At 39.4% G+C, this 18,790-nt stretch overlaps 1 protein-coding gene across 1 annotated transcript in view; it reads right to left on the bottom strand.

Annotated features, from left to right (window-relative positions):
* Nucleotides 1-18,790, bottom strand: part of LOC126267178 (NHL repeat-containing protein 2) — a 168,530-nt gene that overhangs the window by 36,130 nt on the left and 113,610 nt on the right. The window lies entirely within an intron of this gene.

Genomic DNA, 18,790 nt, shown 5'->3' with positions numbered 1-18,790 from the left:
AACGTGGAAAACCATCAAGCGTTTTTTTACAAAATTAGGTCATTCGTCTCTACTTTTACTTCTCTGGAGAGAGAGAGAGAAAAATGGGTTTTAACACCGCTTTTTCACTTATCAACTGCTTTTGTATCTTTTCACATCTTTAATTTTCTTTAATTTTTGTTCTCTAACTTTTGCAGTGTTGCGGAGAGTGTTCACTCTCCAAGATTGATTGGGCCACACTAATTCCAACCAAGTCATTTACCGCTTCTTTTAAGCACTTTTTTGCATTGTCCATTACCCTTTCAAGAGTCAATCTTTGCTCCTTTTATTCTTCTTTCATTTTCTTCAAGTCCTGTTCACCGTGTTCCATATTTAATTTTTTATGCACTTACACTTTATACTTGCTTGCAACAGTTTTTCTTTTTCCTGTTCTTGCCGTTTCCTCAGTTCTTCCTCAGCCACTTTCTTCTCATCTTCACAGTATTGCCTGTATCTGACATAAGCTATGTGTCTGAGAAGAAGTAGTTCCAGAGAGATAATAACAAAATGATTCTTCCCCTCAAGAACATTCATCACAGCATCTTTTACTTTCAGTTGAGTGACCAATAGTCTTTAGTTAGTTTTATGTTCCCTGGGTCATTTGCACGATAAATCATAATGCTGCGAAATGAGTCACTTGGGAAAGTAAGTTGTAAATTTGGCCTCATGCTGAACATTTATGTTTTCTTGTTCATTATTATTATTTCTTTTCTTTCTCAGACGTTATGTCTGGTTAAAAATGGAAAGTGATGTGGATTTTGATCAAGCGTGACTTCCTTTTAACTGTACAGTATATGTTACATTGCATTTAGGAACTTTCGGGTAATTGAACAAGTATCAATAATTACAGATTTCTGTAGTTGTATATATAAGTTTGGATGTAGCTGTATTGTGCCGATGTACTGATGGATATTGTGTGGTATGACTCCTGTAGTTGATAGTATAATCAGTATAATGTCAACTTTATCCTGATGCCACAAGTCCTTGACTTCCTCAGCCAGTTGGATGTATTTTTCAATTTTTTCTCCTGTTTTCTTCTGTATATTTGTTGTATTAGGTATGGATATTTCGATTAGTTGTGTTAATTTCTTCTTTTTATTGGTGAGTATGATGTCAGGTTTGTTAAGTGGTGTTGTTTTATCTGTTATAATGGTTCTGTTCCAGTATAATTTTTATTCATCATTCTACAGTACATTTTGTGGTGCATACTTATATGTGGGAACGTGTTGTTTTATAAGTTTATGCTGTATGGCAAGTTGTTGATGTATTATTTCTGCTACATTGTCATGTCTTCTGGGGTATTCTGTATTTGCTAGTATTGTATATCCGTTTGTGATGTGATCTACTGTTTCTATTTGTTGTTTTCAAAGTCTGCTTTTATCTGTTGTAGTATTGGGATCTTTAATAATATGCTTGCTGTAATATCTGGTGTTTATTGTTTGATCCTGTATTGCAATTATGAATCCTTCTGTCTCACTGTACATATTGTCTTTTCTTAGCCATGTGTTGGATGCGTCTTGATCGATGTGTGTCTGTGTTAGATGATACGGGTGCCTGCCATGTAGTGTTTTCTTTTTCCAATTTGTTTTCTTCGTATCTGTTGATGTTATGTGATCTAAAGGGTTGCAGAAGTGGTTATGAAATTGCAGTGTTGTAGCAGATGTATTTATATGAGTGATTGCTTTGTGTATTTTGCTAGTTTCTGCTCGTTCTATAAAGAATTTTCTTAAATTGTCTACTTGTCCATAATGTAAGTTTTTTATGTCGATAAATCCCCTTCCTCCTTCCTTTCTGCTTAATGTGAATCTTTCTGTTGCTGAATGTATGTGTTGTATTCTATATTTGTGGCATTGTGATCGTGTAAGTGTATTGAGTGCTTCTAGGTCTGTGTTACTCCATTTCCCTACTACAAATGAGTAGGTCAATATTGGTACAGCATAAGTATTTATAGCTTTTGTTTTGTTTCTTGCTGTCAATTCTGTTTTCAGTATTTTTGTTAGTTTTTGTCTATATTTTTCTTTTAGTTCTTCTTTAATATTTGTATTATCTATTCCTATTTTTTGTCTGTATCCTAGATATTTATAAGCACCTGTTTTTTCCATCACTTCTATGCAGTCGCTATGGTTATCCAATATGTAACCTTCTTGTTTAGTGTGTTTTCCCTTGACTACACTATTTTTCTTACATTTGTCTGTTCCAAAAGCCATATTTATATCATTGCTGAATACTTCTGTTATCTTTAGTAATTGGTTGAGTTGTTGATTTGTTGCTGCCAGTAGTTTTAGATTACAGAGTACGCGAAGGAACTGGCCCCCCTTCTTGCAGCGGTGTACCGTAGGTCTCTAGAAGAGCGAAGCGTTCCAAAGGATTGGAAAAGGGCACAGGTCATCCCCGTTTTCAAGAAGGGACGTCGAACAGATGTGCAGAACTATAGAACTATATCTCTAACGTCGATCAGTTGTAGAATTTTTGAACACGTATTATGTTCGAGTATAATGACTTTTCTGGAGACTAGAGATCTACTCTGTAGGAATCAGCATGGGTTTCGAAAGAGACGGTCGTGTGAAACCCAGCTTGCGCTATTCGTCCACGAGACTCAGAGGGCCATAGACATGGGTTCACAGGTAGATGCCGTGTTTCTTGACTTCCGCAAGGCGTTTGACACAGTTCCCCACAGTCGTTTCATGAACAAAGTAAGAGCATACGGACTATCAGACCAATTGTGTGATTGGATTGAGGAGTTCCTAGATAACAGTGCGCAGCATGTCATTCTCAATGGAGAGACGTCTTCCGAAGTAAGAGTGATTTCAGGTGTGCCGCAGGGGAGTGTCATAGGACCGTTGCTATTCACAATATACATAAATGACCTGGTGGATGGCATCGGAAGTTCACTGAGGTTTTTTGCAGATGATGCTGTGGTGTATTGAGAGGTTGCAACAATGAAAAATTGTATTGAAATGTAGGAGGATCTGCAGCGAATTGACGCATGGTGCAGGGAATGGCAATTGAATCTCAATGTAGACAAGTGTAATGTGCTGCGAATACATAGAAAGAAAGATCCTTTATCATTTAGCTGCAATATAGCAGGTCAGCAACTGGAAGCAGTTAATTCCATAAATCATCTGGGAGTAGGGTCTGCAATGTAACTGTTAAATAACTTAGTTAGGTGTGAATGTGTTGAGGTGAACTTCTTTAGCCAGAAATTTGCTATTTTATCTTTTCCAGGGGCTTTCCAATTGTGAGTAGAATTAATTGCTTGGGTGACTTCATGTTGCAAAATTATCACTTCAGGCATTTGTGGTATCATCTTGTATGTGTCTGTTTCTGCTTGTATCCATCGTGCATGCCTGTTACATTGTACCGGGTTTGACCATATATTGCTCCAGAAGTGTTCCATGTCTGTTACGTTTGGTGGATTGTCTATTTTAATAAGTGTGTTATCTGGTAAAATTTCTTTTGGTTTGTGTTGAATGTTTGGTTTTGTTTCCTTCTATTTTCACTTTTTTTGTATCTTCTAAGGCGTTTGGCCAATGCTTGTAATTTCTGCTTCTTTTCATCTAATTGCTCTATCGCTTCTTGTTGTGAGATTTTACCTAACCTTTTTCGTTTTTTGTCTGATATTTCATTTCTTATAAATTGTGTTAGCTGTCCGGTGTCTTTTCTCTGACTTTTCTATTCCGATCTGTAGCCTGTGTTGCCATGCTGGTTTTGTCGGTTTCTTCTGTGTGTTGGTTGGTTCTGATCTCTGCCTAGTGTGTATATTTAGTGTAGTGAGTGCTCCTATATAAATCAGTAGTTGTAACTTTTCCATAGCTGTATTTTCATTTATTTTGTTGTGTATGATTGTGTCGATAGTTGTTATTGTTCTTTTGACTTGTGAATTATTTGATGGTCTATGCAAGAATGGTCTAATGCCTGTATTTGTGTCTTTGTATTCTATATATGTCAGCTGAAATTTTTCTTCTATATCTAACATGTGTGTCACTTCGTATTCTATTTGTGCTTGTTCTTGTGGCTGTCTTAAGATTTCGTTTTCCTCTGATTGTTTAATTGATGCGTGTTGTTCTTTGTTTGTTTGCTCTGGAATGTTTGAGTCCATTACTGTATTTTCTTCTTCTTCTGACTGCACATTATTTTGTTCTAGTATTTTTTGTACTTGTTGTTTGATGTTTTCTAATTCTGACTGGAGTATCCTGTTATTTTTTATTATTACACGGATCTGATCAGCTAGTCGTTGTTCTGTTAAAAATTTTAATTCTGGGTATCTAGTAATAAATGTTGTGTATACTTGTGATCTGTATCCAGTTGTGTTTGTTCCTAAGTTTGTTGCTTGGTAATAACAGAACATGAGGCGTCGGTTAACTTCATCTGACCATCTCATCCTCTGTCTTTGTTTTCCTTCTAGGGTGGTTGCAGGAAGCATATCCTGCAAAACACCTCTATTTGGATATAAATCATTTTCGGTGTGGCTAGCAGTGTCGTTACCATTGTGGACGGGAATAGGGTTCAAGCGTCATCACCGACCATGACAGCGCTTGTCCGAGACTTCATTAGTTCTGTCCTGAACCAACTAATCACACTAAAAGGGGGGTTAGCCCTATTAGTGGTTTGTTCTTTTCGTCGCCTTTTATGACTGGCAGAACATACCGGAGGCCTATTCTTTTATTATTATTATTATTATTATTATTATTATTATTATTATTATTATTAAACACATAGTTGTGAGTTAGTAATTCCTATTCACCACCTTTTACACAATACAATAAAGAAATTCTTCTATGGAATACGAGGAGCTGTTATGGAGAAACTTTTTCAGTTTGTTTTCAAATTTTACTTTGCTCTCTGTGAGACATTTAATTTACATTGCCAGGTAAGTGATCATAAATTTTAGCTGCAGCATTGTGCATCCCTTTTGTGCTAAAGACAACCTTGATGTGGAGTAAGAACAAATAGTAAGTAACCACTTCTATACATCTGAAGTGGGGGAAGGGGGAGTGTAAGAAAACCAAAAAAATTGGAAGAACTTTTTGGAGCAAAGAAGGCTTACAGTTAAGATAATTCAAGGAACCAAACAGACCTTCACACAAAACCAACTAACCCAAATCAATCACAGCTTCGCTAAGAATAACTCCAGAGATTTTTACAGAACCTTTAAGCAGACACTCGAAAATACAAGCCACAAAGCCTCCACTTCAGAGACTCGCAGGGCAGACTGGATTTAACAACTGCCACTTCTTAGCTCAGTACTTTATAAACCTACTCAATTGTGATCTACCCAGTGAAGACTTCAACTACAAACAAACCACACCAAACCCGGACTCACTGGCTCCTTCACTCGAAGAAGTTGGGCAAATCATTCAACTTCTAAAGAATAATAAGGTAGCTGAAGAGGACTCTATTGTTGCTGAACTCTGGAAATGTGCTGGAAGCAATGCCATGGGCAAGCTCACTGAGATAATCTAGGGAAACAGAGAAATTACCGTCTCACTGGAACATGTCACTGATCCAATTGCTTCACAAAATAGGAGATTTCACTGATCTGAACAACTACCATGGAATGTCTCTTGTCCTGGTAACATACAAAATTCTCTCCAAGGCATTACCAACAAGGACAGAAGATCAAGTGGATAGTCAACTCAGAAAATATCAGGGAGGTTTCAGGAAGACCCGATCCTGTGCTGAACAGATCTTTAACCTTAAGACTGTACTGGCAAATTCCAAGATGAGAAACAATAAGCTGTTTGTCACCTTTGTTGATTTCATGAAGGCCTACGACTTTGTTGATAGAGAAATACTTAACAAAATACTCCAGGAACCAGATCTAGACAACAAACCTGCACACTCATTCTAGAAACATTGACCAACGCCCATTCCAAGCTGACGTGAGATCTTAGAAAGCTTCAAGATAAAAACTGGAGTGAGACAAGGGGATGGACTCTCCCCACTTCTCTTCAACTGCCCTCGAAAAGGTTGTGAGAGAATGGCACAAGGAACTAACAAATTTGGGTGTTCAGAATGGTGTCTACCTGGGCCGTAAGAATGAAGATTGTAGATTGCTTGGTTTTTGCAGATGACATGGCACTGATTGCTGATTGTCTTGAACTGGCAACAATGCAGGTAAACTGCCTCAGAAAACAGGCAGCCAAATTGGGTCCTCGAGTGTCGCTGGAGAAAACAGAGTTCTTCACCAACATCAAAGAAGCTAACAGAGAGATGTTTCTAGACAAGGGGAACATCAAAAGGACTGAGAAGTTTAAGTATCTTGGTGAATGGATTGAACACAACTTATCAGAAAAAACGTCTTTATCCATGAGAGTCAACAAGTTGAAACTAGCCTTTTGACTGACTATGAACACCTACAACAAAAAATGCCTATCACACAACCTGAAACTTAAGCACTACACATCAGTCATATGACCAGGAGCCCTGTGCCATGGAATGTCTTTCCATGAACCGCAGAGGTCTAATGGAGAAATTGGAGGGAATTCAGAAGACGGCATAACTCTGAGCTCTACGAACATAACAAGAGGCTCTCTGACTGTGCAAGAAAAAGAAGGGCAGCATTCTACAGCCATGTTACAAGATTGCCTCCAAACAGATTGACCAACCATCTGTTCACCTTCTGGCTAGACAAGAAGGTTCACACCACCTGGCTGACAGAAACTGAACAGTGGACAGTGAAGGGGGAGGCGTGTTTATAGCGATAAGAAGTGCAATAGTATCGAAGGAAATTGACGGAGATTTGAATTGTGAAATGATTTGGGTGAAGGTCACGGTTAAAGCAGGCTCAGACATGGTAATTGGATGTCTCTAAAGGCCCCCGGGCTCAGCAGCTGTTGTGGCTCAGCACCTGAAGAATAATTTGGAAAATATTTCCAGTAGATTTCCCCACCATGTTATAGTTCTGGGTGGAGATTTTAATTTGCCGGATATAGACTGGGAGACTCAAACGTTCATAATGGGTGGCAGGGACAAAGAATCCAGTGAAATATTTTTAAGTGCTTTATCTGAAAACTACCTTGAGCAGTTAAACAGAAAACCGACTCGTGGCGATAATATATTAGACCTTCTGGTGACAAACAGACCCGAACTATTTGAATCAGTTAATGCAGAACAGGGAATCAGCGATCATAAAGCGGTTACTGCATCGATGATTTCAGCCGTAAATAGAAATATTAAAAAAGGTAGGAAGATTTTTCTGTTTAGCAAAAGTGACAAAAAGCAGATTACAGAGTACCTGACGGCTCAACACAAAAGTTTTGTCTCAAGTGCAGATAGTGTTGAGGATCAGTGGACAAAATTCAAAACCATGGTACAATATGCGTTAGATGAGTATGTGCCAAGCAAGATCGTAAGAGATGGAAAAGAGCCACCGTGGTACAACAACCGAGTTAGAAAACTGCTGCGGAAGCAAAGGGAACTTCACAGCAAACATAAACATATCCAAAGCCTTGCAGACAAACAAAAATTACGCGAAGCGAAATGTAGTGTGAGGAGGGCTATGCGAGAGGCTTTCAATGAATTCGAAAGTAAAGTTCTATGTACTGACTTGGCAGAAAATCCTAAGAAATTTTGGTCCTATGTCAAAGCGGTAGGTGGATCAAAACAAAATGTCCAGACACTCTGTGACCAAAATGGTACTGAAACAGAGGATGACAGACTAAAGGCCGAAATACTAAATGTCTTCTTCCAAAGATGTTTCACAGAGGAAGACTGCACTGTGCTTCCTTCTCTAGATTGTCGCACAGTTGACAAAATGGTAGATATCGAAGTAGACGACAGAGGGATAGAGAAACAATTAAAATCGCTCAAAAGAGGAAAGGCCGCTGGTCCTGATGGGATACCAGTTCGATTTTACACAGAGGATGCGAAGGAACTTGCCCCCCTTCTTGCAGCGGTGTACCGTAGGTCTCTAGAAGAGCGAAGCGTTCCAAAGGATTGGAAAAGGGCACAGGTCATCCCCGTTCTCATGAAGGGACGTCGAACAGATGTGCAGAACTATAGACCTATATCTCTAACGTCGATCAGTTGTAGAATTTTGGAACACGTATTATGTTCGAGTATAATGTCTTTTCTGGAGACTAGAAATCTACTCTGTAGGAATCAGCATGGGTTTCGAAAAAGACGATCGTGTGAAACCCAGCTCGCGCTATTCGTCCACGAGACTCAGAGGGCCTTAGACACGGGTTCACAGGTAGATGCCGTGTTTCTTGACTTCCGCAAGGCGTTTGACACAGTTCCCCACAGTCGTTTAATGAACAAAGTAAGAGCATATGGACTATCAGATCAATTGTGTGATTGGATTGAGGAGTTCCTAGATAACAGAACGCAGCACGTCATTCTCAATGGAGAGAAGTCTTCCGAAGTAAGAGTGATTTCAGGTGTGCCGCAGGGGAGTGTCATAGGACCGTTGCTATTCACAATATACATAAATGACCTGGTGGATGACATCGGAAGTTCACTGAGGCTTTTTGCAGATGATGCTGTGGTGTATCGAGAGGTTGCAACAATGGAAAATTGTACTGAAATGCAGGAGGATCTGCAGCGAATTGACGCATGGTGCACGGAATGGCAATTGAATCTCAATGTAGCGAAGTGTAATGTGATGCGAATACATAGAAAGATAGGTCCCTTATCATTTAGCTACAAAATAGCAGGTCAGCAACTGGAAGCAGTTAATTCCATAAATTATCTGGGAGTACGCATTAGGAGTGATTTAAAATGGAATGATCATATAAAGTTGATCGTCGGTAAAGCAGATGCCAGACTGAGATTCATTGGAAGAATCCTAAGGAAATGCAATCCGACAACAAAGGAAGTAGGTTACAGTACGCTTGTTCGCCCAATGCTCGAATACTGCTCAGCAGTGTGGGATCCGCACCAGGTAGGGTTGATAGAACAGATAGAGAAGATCCAACGGAGAGCAGCGCGCTTCGTTACAGGATCATTTAGTAATTGCGAAAGCGTTACGGAGATGATAGATAAACTCCAGTGGAAGACTCTGCAGGAGAGACGCTCAGTAGCTCGGTACGGGCTTTTGGTGAAGTTTCGAGAACATACCTTCACCGAAGAGTCAAGCAGTATATTGCTCCCTCCTACGTATATCTCGCGAAGAGACCATGAGGATAAAATCAGAGAGATTAGAGCCCACATAGAAGCATACCGACAATCCTTCTTTCCACGTACAATACGAGACTGGAATAGAAGGGAGAACCGATAGAGGTACTCAGGGTACCCTCCGCCACACACCGTCAGGTGGCTTGCGGAGTACGGATGTAGATGTAGATGTAGAAAACGATATTAAAGAACTGGCAATAACTAAATAACTGCTCTCCAGAACAGACGGTCTGTGAGACATGCCCTGAAGGAAGACCAAGAATTTCGGGGAGAGCCCCAAAGGAAAGGTACCCTCTGGACAGAAGAAAGGAAGGAATTACATCGGCCGAGGATGCAACAGTACTGGGCAAAGATCAATGCCCAACAGTTGAACAAGCAATGTCCAAAGTAGGCCCATTTGAAACAAGAAGAAGAAGAAGAAGAAGAAGAAGAAGAAGAAGAAAAATGCTCCAATAAAAGCTGTAGAAATTAGGAGTATCATAGATATAGAACACAGGAAATATAAATGGCACCCAAACTCTGAAAATCATCTTGCCTATAAGTGATTACACAACTGAATTAGTCAGTCTGTGAGAAACGCAAAACTCAGGAAAGCTCACTTGTTAACTGAGGGCATTCACAGGCCCTCCATCTTGTGGAAAAATCTAGAAATAGGTATACCCAAATCTGCAGCTGAACTTCTAGTTCCTATTGACACTCTAAACAAGAATTTAGCAATGCCTACATCTCTACTTCACTGTCACAAAAGGACTCAAAACCATTGATTCCCTTGAAGTATCAGTGGTTGGTACAAATGAAAAGAATTTTTCTGCAGCCAGTAAGCCTTAACACAGCCAGGAAGCCAACTGGGCAAATCTCCCTTTGACAGCTGCAAGACACAACAATATTACAATGCAAATGTTCAGTTTTCTCATAGATCCATAACGGCCCATAATAATGGATATTTTCACTGTTCTCTGACCTCCAGCATCTTCCAAACAGCTTGTAAGCAGGGACTCATAAAACCTCTACCCAAAAAGGAATTTGCCACAGAAACCTCCGACTACAGGCCCCTTAGCATATGATTATCTAAGTCTTTAGAATACATAATTCGTGATCAGTGTACAAATTACTTAATGCTAAATAAATTTCTGGATGAATACCAGTCTGGTTTCTGGAAAATCACATCATGATGACTGCCTTAGAAAAGTGACTGACAAACTAAAACAAGCTACAGATAAACAAGAGGTAGCTGTTATGCACTTTTTGTATTTCAGCAAAGCTTCTGACACTGTCAAATTAGATACACTACTTGCTAAACTCAAAAGTCAAAACCGAGCAACCCTGTGGGTACCCAACCCCAGTGAAAACAGGGTCAGGGCAGATGAGAGTAGGAGGTCCAAAGAATAGGGAGATGAGCAGAGTCAACACCAATGCCTTGGGAAAAAAAATATTGTTGTGATTAACTTAACAGAGAAAGTCAAACTGCTGTCCCAAAGACAAAATAAGTTAAGGAACAAGGATATGAATAAGACTCTTAAATTTCAAACATGGAATACAGGTACCCTGCTGCAAGTACGACAATGAAAAGCATAGCCAAAAAAGTGTTGAAATATGGATTGGAATTAGTTGCCCTCTAAGAGATCAGATGGGAGGATGATGGAGAGATATGGAAGCAAAATTTTATGTTACATTATTCGGAGAGGGATAATAGACATAAAGATCATGGTGTGGGTTCAGTGTAGAAAAAAATTTACAAAAATCTATCCTTGTCTTTATGCCATATAATGACAGAACATGCACCATCAGAATAAAAGGAAGATTCCACAATACAACTTCTGTAAACATATTAACTCCAACAAAAGAATCAGATGAGGACCTGGTGGATAGCTTTTATGATCAGTTGCATGAAGTCTTTGTAAGGGTACCTTCACATGTCTCAAGAGCAGTCCTGGCAGATTATATTGCAAAGCCTGGAAAAGAAGAACCCTTTCCAGTCCCTTTTAGGTAAGGAAAGTTTGCATAGGAAAAAAGTAGTAGTGGGCTGAGAGTGGCGCAGTTTATGGCTGGCAATGGTTTTAAAGCATCAAGCACATTTCCCGAGAAAAAATGTTCACAAATGGATCTGCAAAATTCCAGGAATGAATGATACAATCATACTGGCCAACTATTTGTATCCACAGGATGGGCAAGTAACAATAAAACTGTATACATGTTTTAGGGAGCAAACTCAGACTCGGACCACTACCTTGTAGCTGCAAAAATGGGACAAAGAATTACTATGGCATATGAAGGAGAAACTATAAGAATTCTGAACTGGAATGTAGAAAAAATGGCAGATAGAGATCAGCTTTTGAATATCAGATTAAACTGAAGCAAACATTACAGGTAATTGAGAACAATGACGTAATAGATAAGGAATGGGAATGTATTACAAATATTATCATAACTGTGGCAAAGGATGTAACAGTGCAATCCAGAAGAGCTAGAAATGATGAGGGTACAATGATGATGTAGACAGGTGGTGCAACAGAAAGAAGAAGCAGGATTAAAATCTTTCCAATAAAATATGAAAATTAACCAGGCTATGTATAATAGAAAGAGGACACAGTGGCAAGGGTACGTAGAAAAAGAATCCTTAACAAGGAAGGCAGAAGATGCGAAAGAGCATTATAATAGGAATGAGAGTAGAAAGTTTATAGGAAGTTAAAAGAAGTAACATGAGGGTATAGGCCTAAACTAATAGGCTGCAAGGATACATACAGAAACCTGTTTACATAAAAGGGGAAAGTGGTGGACAGATGGAGAGAATATTTTCAAGAAATGCAGGAAGTTGATGGCACTGATGGGGAGCACCTGATATCCCAATACAGTAGGACCAAAAATAGAAGAGCCTGCTCTTGCATTGTTGAGTTGTTAAAGAGAGGAGGCATTACTTTACACAAATAGATACACAAACTTATTCTTTAATCTGGAATAAGGAAAGAATTCCAAAAGAATGGACTACAGATGCAATCTAGCCTATACATAAGAAAGGTAACAAGGCATGTTTCTCTAACTCCAGAGAGGTCACTCTGTTGAATGTGGCGTACAAGGTTTAATCTGCAGTTCTATATAACAGATAATTACAATATGTGGAAGAGATATTGGGTGATCATCAGAGTGGCTTTAGAGGTGACAGACAGAGTGTGGACCAGGTATTTGTACTGAGGGAAATACAGGAAAAAAGCATGTGAATATAATATAGAACACCTTTATGGACTTCAGTCAGGCCGTTGATGACTATAGGGAAGATAGAAAACTGCTTAGTATACCATCCAAATATACATTGGTTACTAAGGAAACCTTGGCTGGTACTAAGGTAATGGTGAGAATGGATGAGGAGTTAACAGACTGTTTCAATATCAGTAAATAATAAATGAGGGTTTTCCACAATGCTTTTCGATTTGAGCTTAGAAGCAGTTATATGAAACCACAAATGTCTGGGCACAAAGGTATAAGGACCTCGAACTTAATGATGTTGCACTTATTTATAATTGAAGGATGTCATTGGAGAAAGTAATGGTGGAACTAAAAGAAGTTGCAAAGAATAGAGGACAGGAACTTAAAGACTCGAGAACGAAATACATGAAACTCTATACAACAGGGAAAAATAACCTGGATGGTCTGGTCAGCTGCAGGTTTTAATTTTCAGCATGTAGAGGAATTTGACTACCTAGAGGCAAATATTAATAAAGTAAACTCCATGTTGTGGCGACTGATGCGTCGGCACACGGCATTGGGGCCATCGTCGCATATCAGACTGCTGAAGGCGGTCCGGAGAGAAAGGAGTAAGGCAAGGGGCAGACTTCAGCATCGCCTTTAAACAGAGAAAAGACTGGTCACAGGTAGGAGTCCAATCAAAAGGCACTCCTTTGCGATGCAACGGAGGCAGCCCAGGGTAAGAACTTTAAGTAATAAGTAACCTTGCCCAGAAACACCTGGAGTTCAGATAAGTCCTTGGGACGAGGAAGGTGCTCAATGGCCACGACAATACAACACGAAGGGCAAATGCCACCTTTGCTACGCCAGTGGCCTAAGTATTTCACCTACAGTTAAAAAAAACAACACTTGTCCAGCCAACAGTGTAAACCCACAGATTGCAGAGCATGAAATAAGGCGCTGAGGTTGTGCAAATGTTCCTGGTGGGAACGCCCAGTGACCAAGATGTCATCCAGATAACTCACGCACGCGAGGATAGGCTGCGTAAGCTGCTCCAGGAACTGCTGGAAAATGGCTGACGCCAAAGAGACACCAAATGGAATGAGCTTGTACTTGCACAATCCAAAAGGCATATTGATAACTAAGATGTTCTAGGAATCGGCATTAAAGGGTAACTGGTGGTATGTCTCAGCCAAGTTGATCTTTGAAAAGTACTCTCCCCCAGCAAGCTTGGCGAGAAAGTCTTGCTGTCGGGGAATGCGATTAGTGTCTATGAGGGACTCAGCACTGAAAGTAGCGCTGAAGTCCGAACACAGCTGAAGGGACCCATTGGGTTTCTATATGACCACCAATGGTGTCGCCCAGGCACTGTATGTCACAGGCTCCAGAACGCCAGCAGCCTGGGGCCAATCAAGTTCCTGCTTCCAGAATGAGATTTTCACTCTGCAGCGGAGTGTGCGCTGATATGAAACTTCCTGGCAGATTAAAACTGTGTGCCCAACAGAGACTCAAACTCGGGACCTTTGCCTTTCGCGGGCAAGTGCTCTACCATCTGACCTACCGAAGTACGACTCGCGACCGGTCCTCACAGCTTTACTTCTGCCAGTACCTCGACTCCTACCTTCCAAACTTTACAGAAGCTATCCTGCGAACCATGCAGAACTAGCACTCCTGAAAGAAAGGATACTGCGGAGACACGGCTTAGCCACCGCCTGTGGGATGTTTCCAGAATGAGATTTTCACTCTGCAGTGGAGTGTGCGCTGATATGAAACTAATTTTATAATTAGTATTATTACTATTGATATTATTATTGCCAATTATTTTTATTGTGAGTGTTACATAATGTATCTTTGTATGTGTTGTTCCTGGTCAAATGTAAGTGAGGACCTTAAGGCTCTAATCTGGTCAGGCTAAATGAGCAGGAAATAAGCAAAGAAAGTCACTTTTCCTCCTGGTACTGCAATTGTGTATATTATTGTTGTTTTTAAACTGCAGTGGATTATTTACAACAAACATCATAAAGGAACAAATATTCTGCAAAGCAGCAGTCAGAATGACCAATTCCATGAACAGACGTCTACAAGATGATCGTTGGTGAGGACCACATATTATTCTTGTAGTACATTTTGGAACAACGGATACTTAATTTCTTAAAGATGAGTCCCCAACAACAATGTACCATATGGAATTATTGAATGAAAATACACACAACATGTCAACTTAATGATTTGTCTGCCCCCTAGAAATGCAATGATTCTAGGTGCACATGCAGCTGACCTAAGTTGTTTTAGGTGTTCTAAAATGTGCATTTCCAGTTCAAATGCCCAATTATTGTATATTAAATGGAAGACCATTTACATATATAAGGAACAACGGCGGGCTTAAGATCAAGCCTTGGGGAACTCCATATGTGGATCATTCCACGCCAAATCAACAAATGAAACCATCGTTTTCAACCTTACCCTCTTGGATTTAAATGAAATTAAGTATGCCTATAGTAGTCATAAATAGTACCAAAAATTAATTTTTTCACATAAAAAGTTACCGGGTAATGGACTTCCAAAAATTGAAAAAATGACAAATTTTTGACTTGCGGAACAATGTTGCTTTCTTTATAACTTGTGTTCTAATTAAGCTAGAACAATAAAATTTACTTCTCTGGAAAGATCTTTTAGAGAGCTTTTATATGATACCAAACATGATTGCTTGTGTCTGTGTATGTGCGGACGGAGATGTGTGTGTGTGTGTGTGTGTGTGTGTGTGTGTGTGCGCGCGCGCGAGTGTATACCTGTCCTTTTTTCCCCTTAAGGTAAGTCTTTCCACTCCCGGGATTGGAACGACTCCTTACCCTCTCCCTTAAAACCCACATCCTTTCGTCTTTCCCTCTCCTTCCTTCTTTCCTAAAGAAGCAACCATTGGTTGCGAAAGCTTGAATTTTGTGTGTATGTTTGTGTATCTATCGACCTGTCAGCGCTTTTGTTTGGCAAGTCACATCAACTTTGTTTTTAGACACACACACACACACACACACACACACACATTGTTTATAAAAACAACATTGTTGAATTTATTGAATTTTGAAAAACAGTATTTTTAAAATTCTCAAAAAAATATGTGTGAAAGATACACTTTACATCTACATATTCTGAACGTTTCAACTTGGGATGAGCATGGGATCACTGTTAAAAGCAATTTTATGGTTACCACAATTCTCCAAAATCACATTCAGATAGGTGAATTTCTATTATTTTGCTACACATGAAAATATTACAGTGTTAGATTTTGTTACATGGTCCACAAATTGTACTTTTGAAACAAATAACTGCTTATTAAACTTTAGTGCTAACTATTTATTAATAGCTGTAAAACCACGGGAAAAAAGAAAAAAAAAAGCTGTCTCTCATTTTAAAGATTATATATAATGATTCTTTGGTGTTACTATCTGCAAACTATTCAGTATTTTACCTCTGGTTAATATTGTCAGCCATTTTCACCTATTGCTGAAAGTGACCCACACATTCTTTCGTTGTAGTGAAATGTGTTTTGAATCTAGCTTAAAGGTACTTTTGTACAAACCTCACAAGAGTCTGTAAGTTTGTATGCCTACAACCAGTTAATGTTTGCATACTGTTAACATAATGAAATATTTTTTTTACAGGAACTGAAAGGATAGAGAAGTAATATTGTGTAGTATTGAATATAGAAAGCTGGGGCATTCAACTTCAAAAACATTCCTTTAATTAGTTTGTTCACTTGAGAAATATAAAATGCCTAAAATTTCAGCTTTGTGCTGTAATCCATTTAATGGAAAGGGCCACAATAACCACAAGAAAAACTTACAGCCTGTTTCACAATGGATGATAGCAAGAAAACCTTTCTTAACTTTAAATCAAAAAGTGTGTAACAACTGCCGTAAAAAAATTGCACGAGTAGAAATTTGTGATAGATCTAGCACAGAAAATGATGATGATCTACTGTATTCTGTGGTGAAACAAGAAAGGGAAAAGGTTTTATGTGATACTGATGTACAAGACATTGCAGCAAGTGAGGCCTTAGAAAGGTTGAATGCTTCTTTGCAGTCTGTTGGTGAATTGCCAATTAAGAAGAAACGACTGTGTGAAGCACAATATCCTTCGGAAAAACTAATTAAATTAACTTCTCAACAATTCAAACAAAGGTATTATTGCTTCCTTCCAAAAAAGAAGAAGAGGTACATGGTCATGCAGAATCTGCGATGATCAGTCAGCTAAAAGATAAATTTGATACATGTACACCTCGAAGTAAACAGATGGAAATTCTTACCATTTTACCTAAAAGCTGGAGTGTTAAGAAGCGTCAAGATGAATTTAACGTAACAAATTACATGGCTCGAAGGGTAAAAGATTTAGTGAAGCCCAAGGGAATTTTGTCTTCACCAAACCCAAAACCTGGCAAGACTCTTGATCAAACAACTGCTGATTATGTTAGAAACTTTTATTGTTCTGATGAGATAAGCATGGCAATGCCTAGGAAAAAAGATTTTGTGCTTGTGAGGGATAATGGAGAAAAACTGCAAGTGCAAAAACGGCTAGTTTTAAGTAATTTGAATGAAATTTACGCGAACTTTAAAGACAACCATCCAGAGCTCCACATTGGATTTTCGAAGGTTGCAGACCTACGTCCCAAAAATTGTGTTTTAGCTGGAACTAGTGGTACACATAGTGTCTGTGTGTGTACTACCCATCAAAACTTCAAACTCATGCTCACTGGATGTAATATTCCTCAGCTGACAAAGGATGAAGATAATCGAATAAAAACTTACAAAGACTGCGTTGCAAGAGTTTTATGTAATCCGTCATTACCTGCTTGTCATTTTGGTGAACGTAAATTCTGCTCTGGCCCAGAAACATTTAAGACATATTTACAAGATTTGTTGAATACTAATGATATTGATAATATAACTTATCAGCAATGGGTTTCTGTTGATCACACATCTCTAGAAACAATCATAAAATCATCTGAAAACTTTACTGATTTTTTTAAATATATTTTTTTTTGATAAATTAAAATCATTTGTTGCTAGTCAACAATCAACCTTCCAAAAGAGACAGATATGAATTTAGAGAAGGCGAGGTCTTAGCTATCTGTGACTTTTCTGAGAATTACTCCTTTGTCATCCAGGACAAAGTTCAAGGCTATCACTGGACAAACATGCAAGCAACGATTCATCCCATTGTTGCTTATTACAAGGTTGGGAACAAACTTGAGCACACAAGTCTAGTAATCATATCAGAATGCCTAACACATGACACTGTTGCTGTACATTTGTTCCAATCGTACTTGATGGACTTCCTGACTGTTAAATTCGGTAGAAAACAATATATATATTAAAAACAAAGATTCCAAGACTTACCAAGCGGGAAAGCGCCGGCAGACAGGCACATGAACAAAACACACAAACACACACACAGAATTACGAGCTTTCGCAACTGGCAGTTGCTTCGTCAGGAAAGAGGGAAGGAGAGGGAAAAATGAAAGGATGTGGGTTTTAAGGGAGAGGGTAAGGAGTCATTCCAATCCCGGGAGCGGAAAGACTTCCCTTAGGGGAAAAAAAGGACAGGTGTACACTCGCACACACACACACACACATATCCATCCCTTAAAACCCACATCCTTTCATTTTTCCCTCTCCTTCCTTCCTTCCTGACGAAGCAACTGCCAGTTGCGAAAGCTCGTAATTCTGTGTGTGTGTTTGTGTGTTTTGTTCATGTGCCTGTCTGCCGGCGCTTTCCCGCTTGGTAAGTCTTGGAATCTTTGTTTTTAATATATTTTTCCCATGTGGAAGTTTCTTTCTGTTTTATTTATATATATATAAACTGTCCATTCGCATGAATGGACACAGGCAGACAGTGTTTGTTGGTAATGAGGATCACCCTGTGGCTAAACATGCCTTGATGCACGGCCAGCACTTCTTGGCACAGTGTTACACCGTCCGAGTTATCTGGATACTTCCCACCAACACCAACCTATCCAAACTCCGGAGATGGGAACTCGCCCTTCAGTATATCCTCTCTTCTCGATTTCCGCCAGGCCTCAACCTCCGCTAATTTCAAGTTGCCGCCGCTCATACCTCACCTGTCTTTCAACAACTTCTTTGCCTCTGTACTTCCGCCTCGACTGACATCTCTGCCCCTACTCTTTGCCTTTAAATATGTCTGCTTGTGTCTGTGTATGTGCGGATGGATATGTGTGTGTGCGAGTGTACACCTGTCCTTTTTTTCCCCTAAGGGAAGTCTTCCCGCTCCCGGGATTGGAATGACTCCTTACCCTCTCCCTTAAAACCCACATCCTTTCGTCTTTCCCTCTCCTTCCTGAAGAAGCAACCATCGGTTGCGAAAGCTAGTAATTCTGTGTGTGTGTTTGTGTGTTTTGTTCATGTGCCTGTCTGCCGGCGCTTTCCCGCTTCGTAAGTCTTGGAATCTTTGTTTTTAATAT

This window comes from Schistocerca gregaria, chromosome 4 (genome assembly GCF_023897955.1).
Source record: "Schistocerca gregaria isolate iqSchGreg1 chromosome 4, iqSchGreg1.2, whole genome shotgun sequence".
NCBI lineage: Eukaryota > Metazoa > Arthropoda > Insecta > Orthoptera > Acrididae > Schistocerca > Schistocerca gregaria.
The sequence above is the reverse complement of the archived record's forward strand: the minus strand, read 5'-3'. Positions and strand labels throughout refer to the sequence as shown.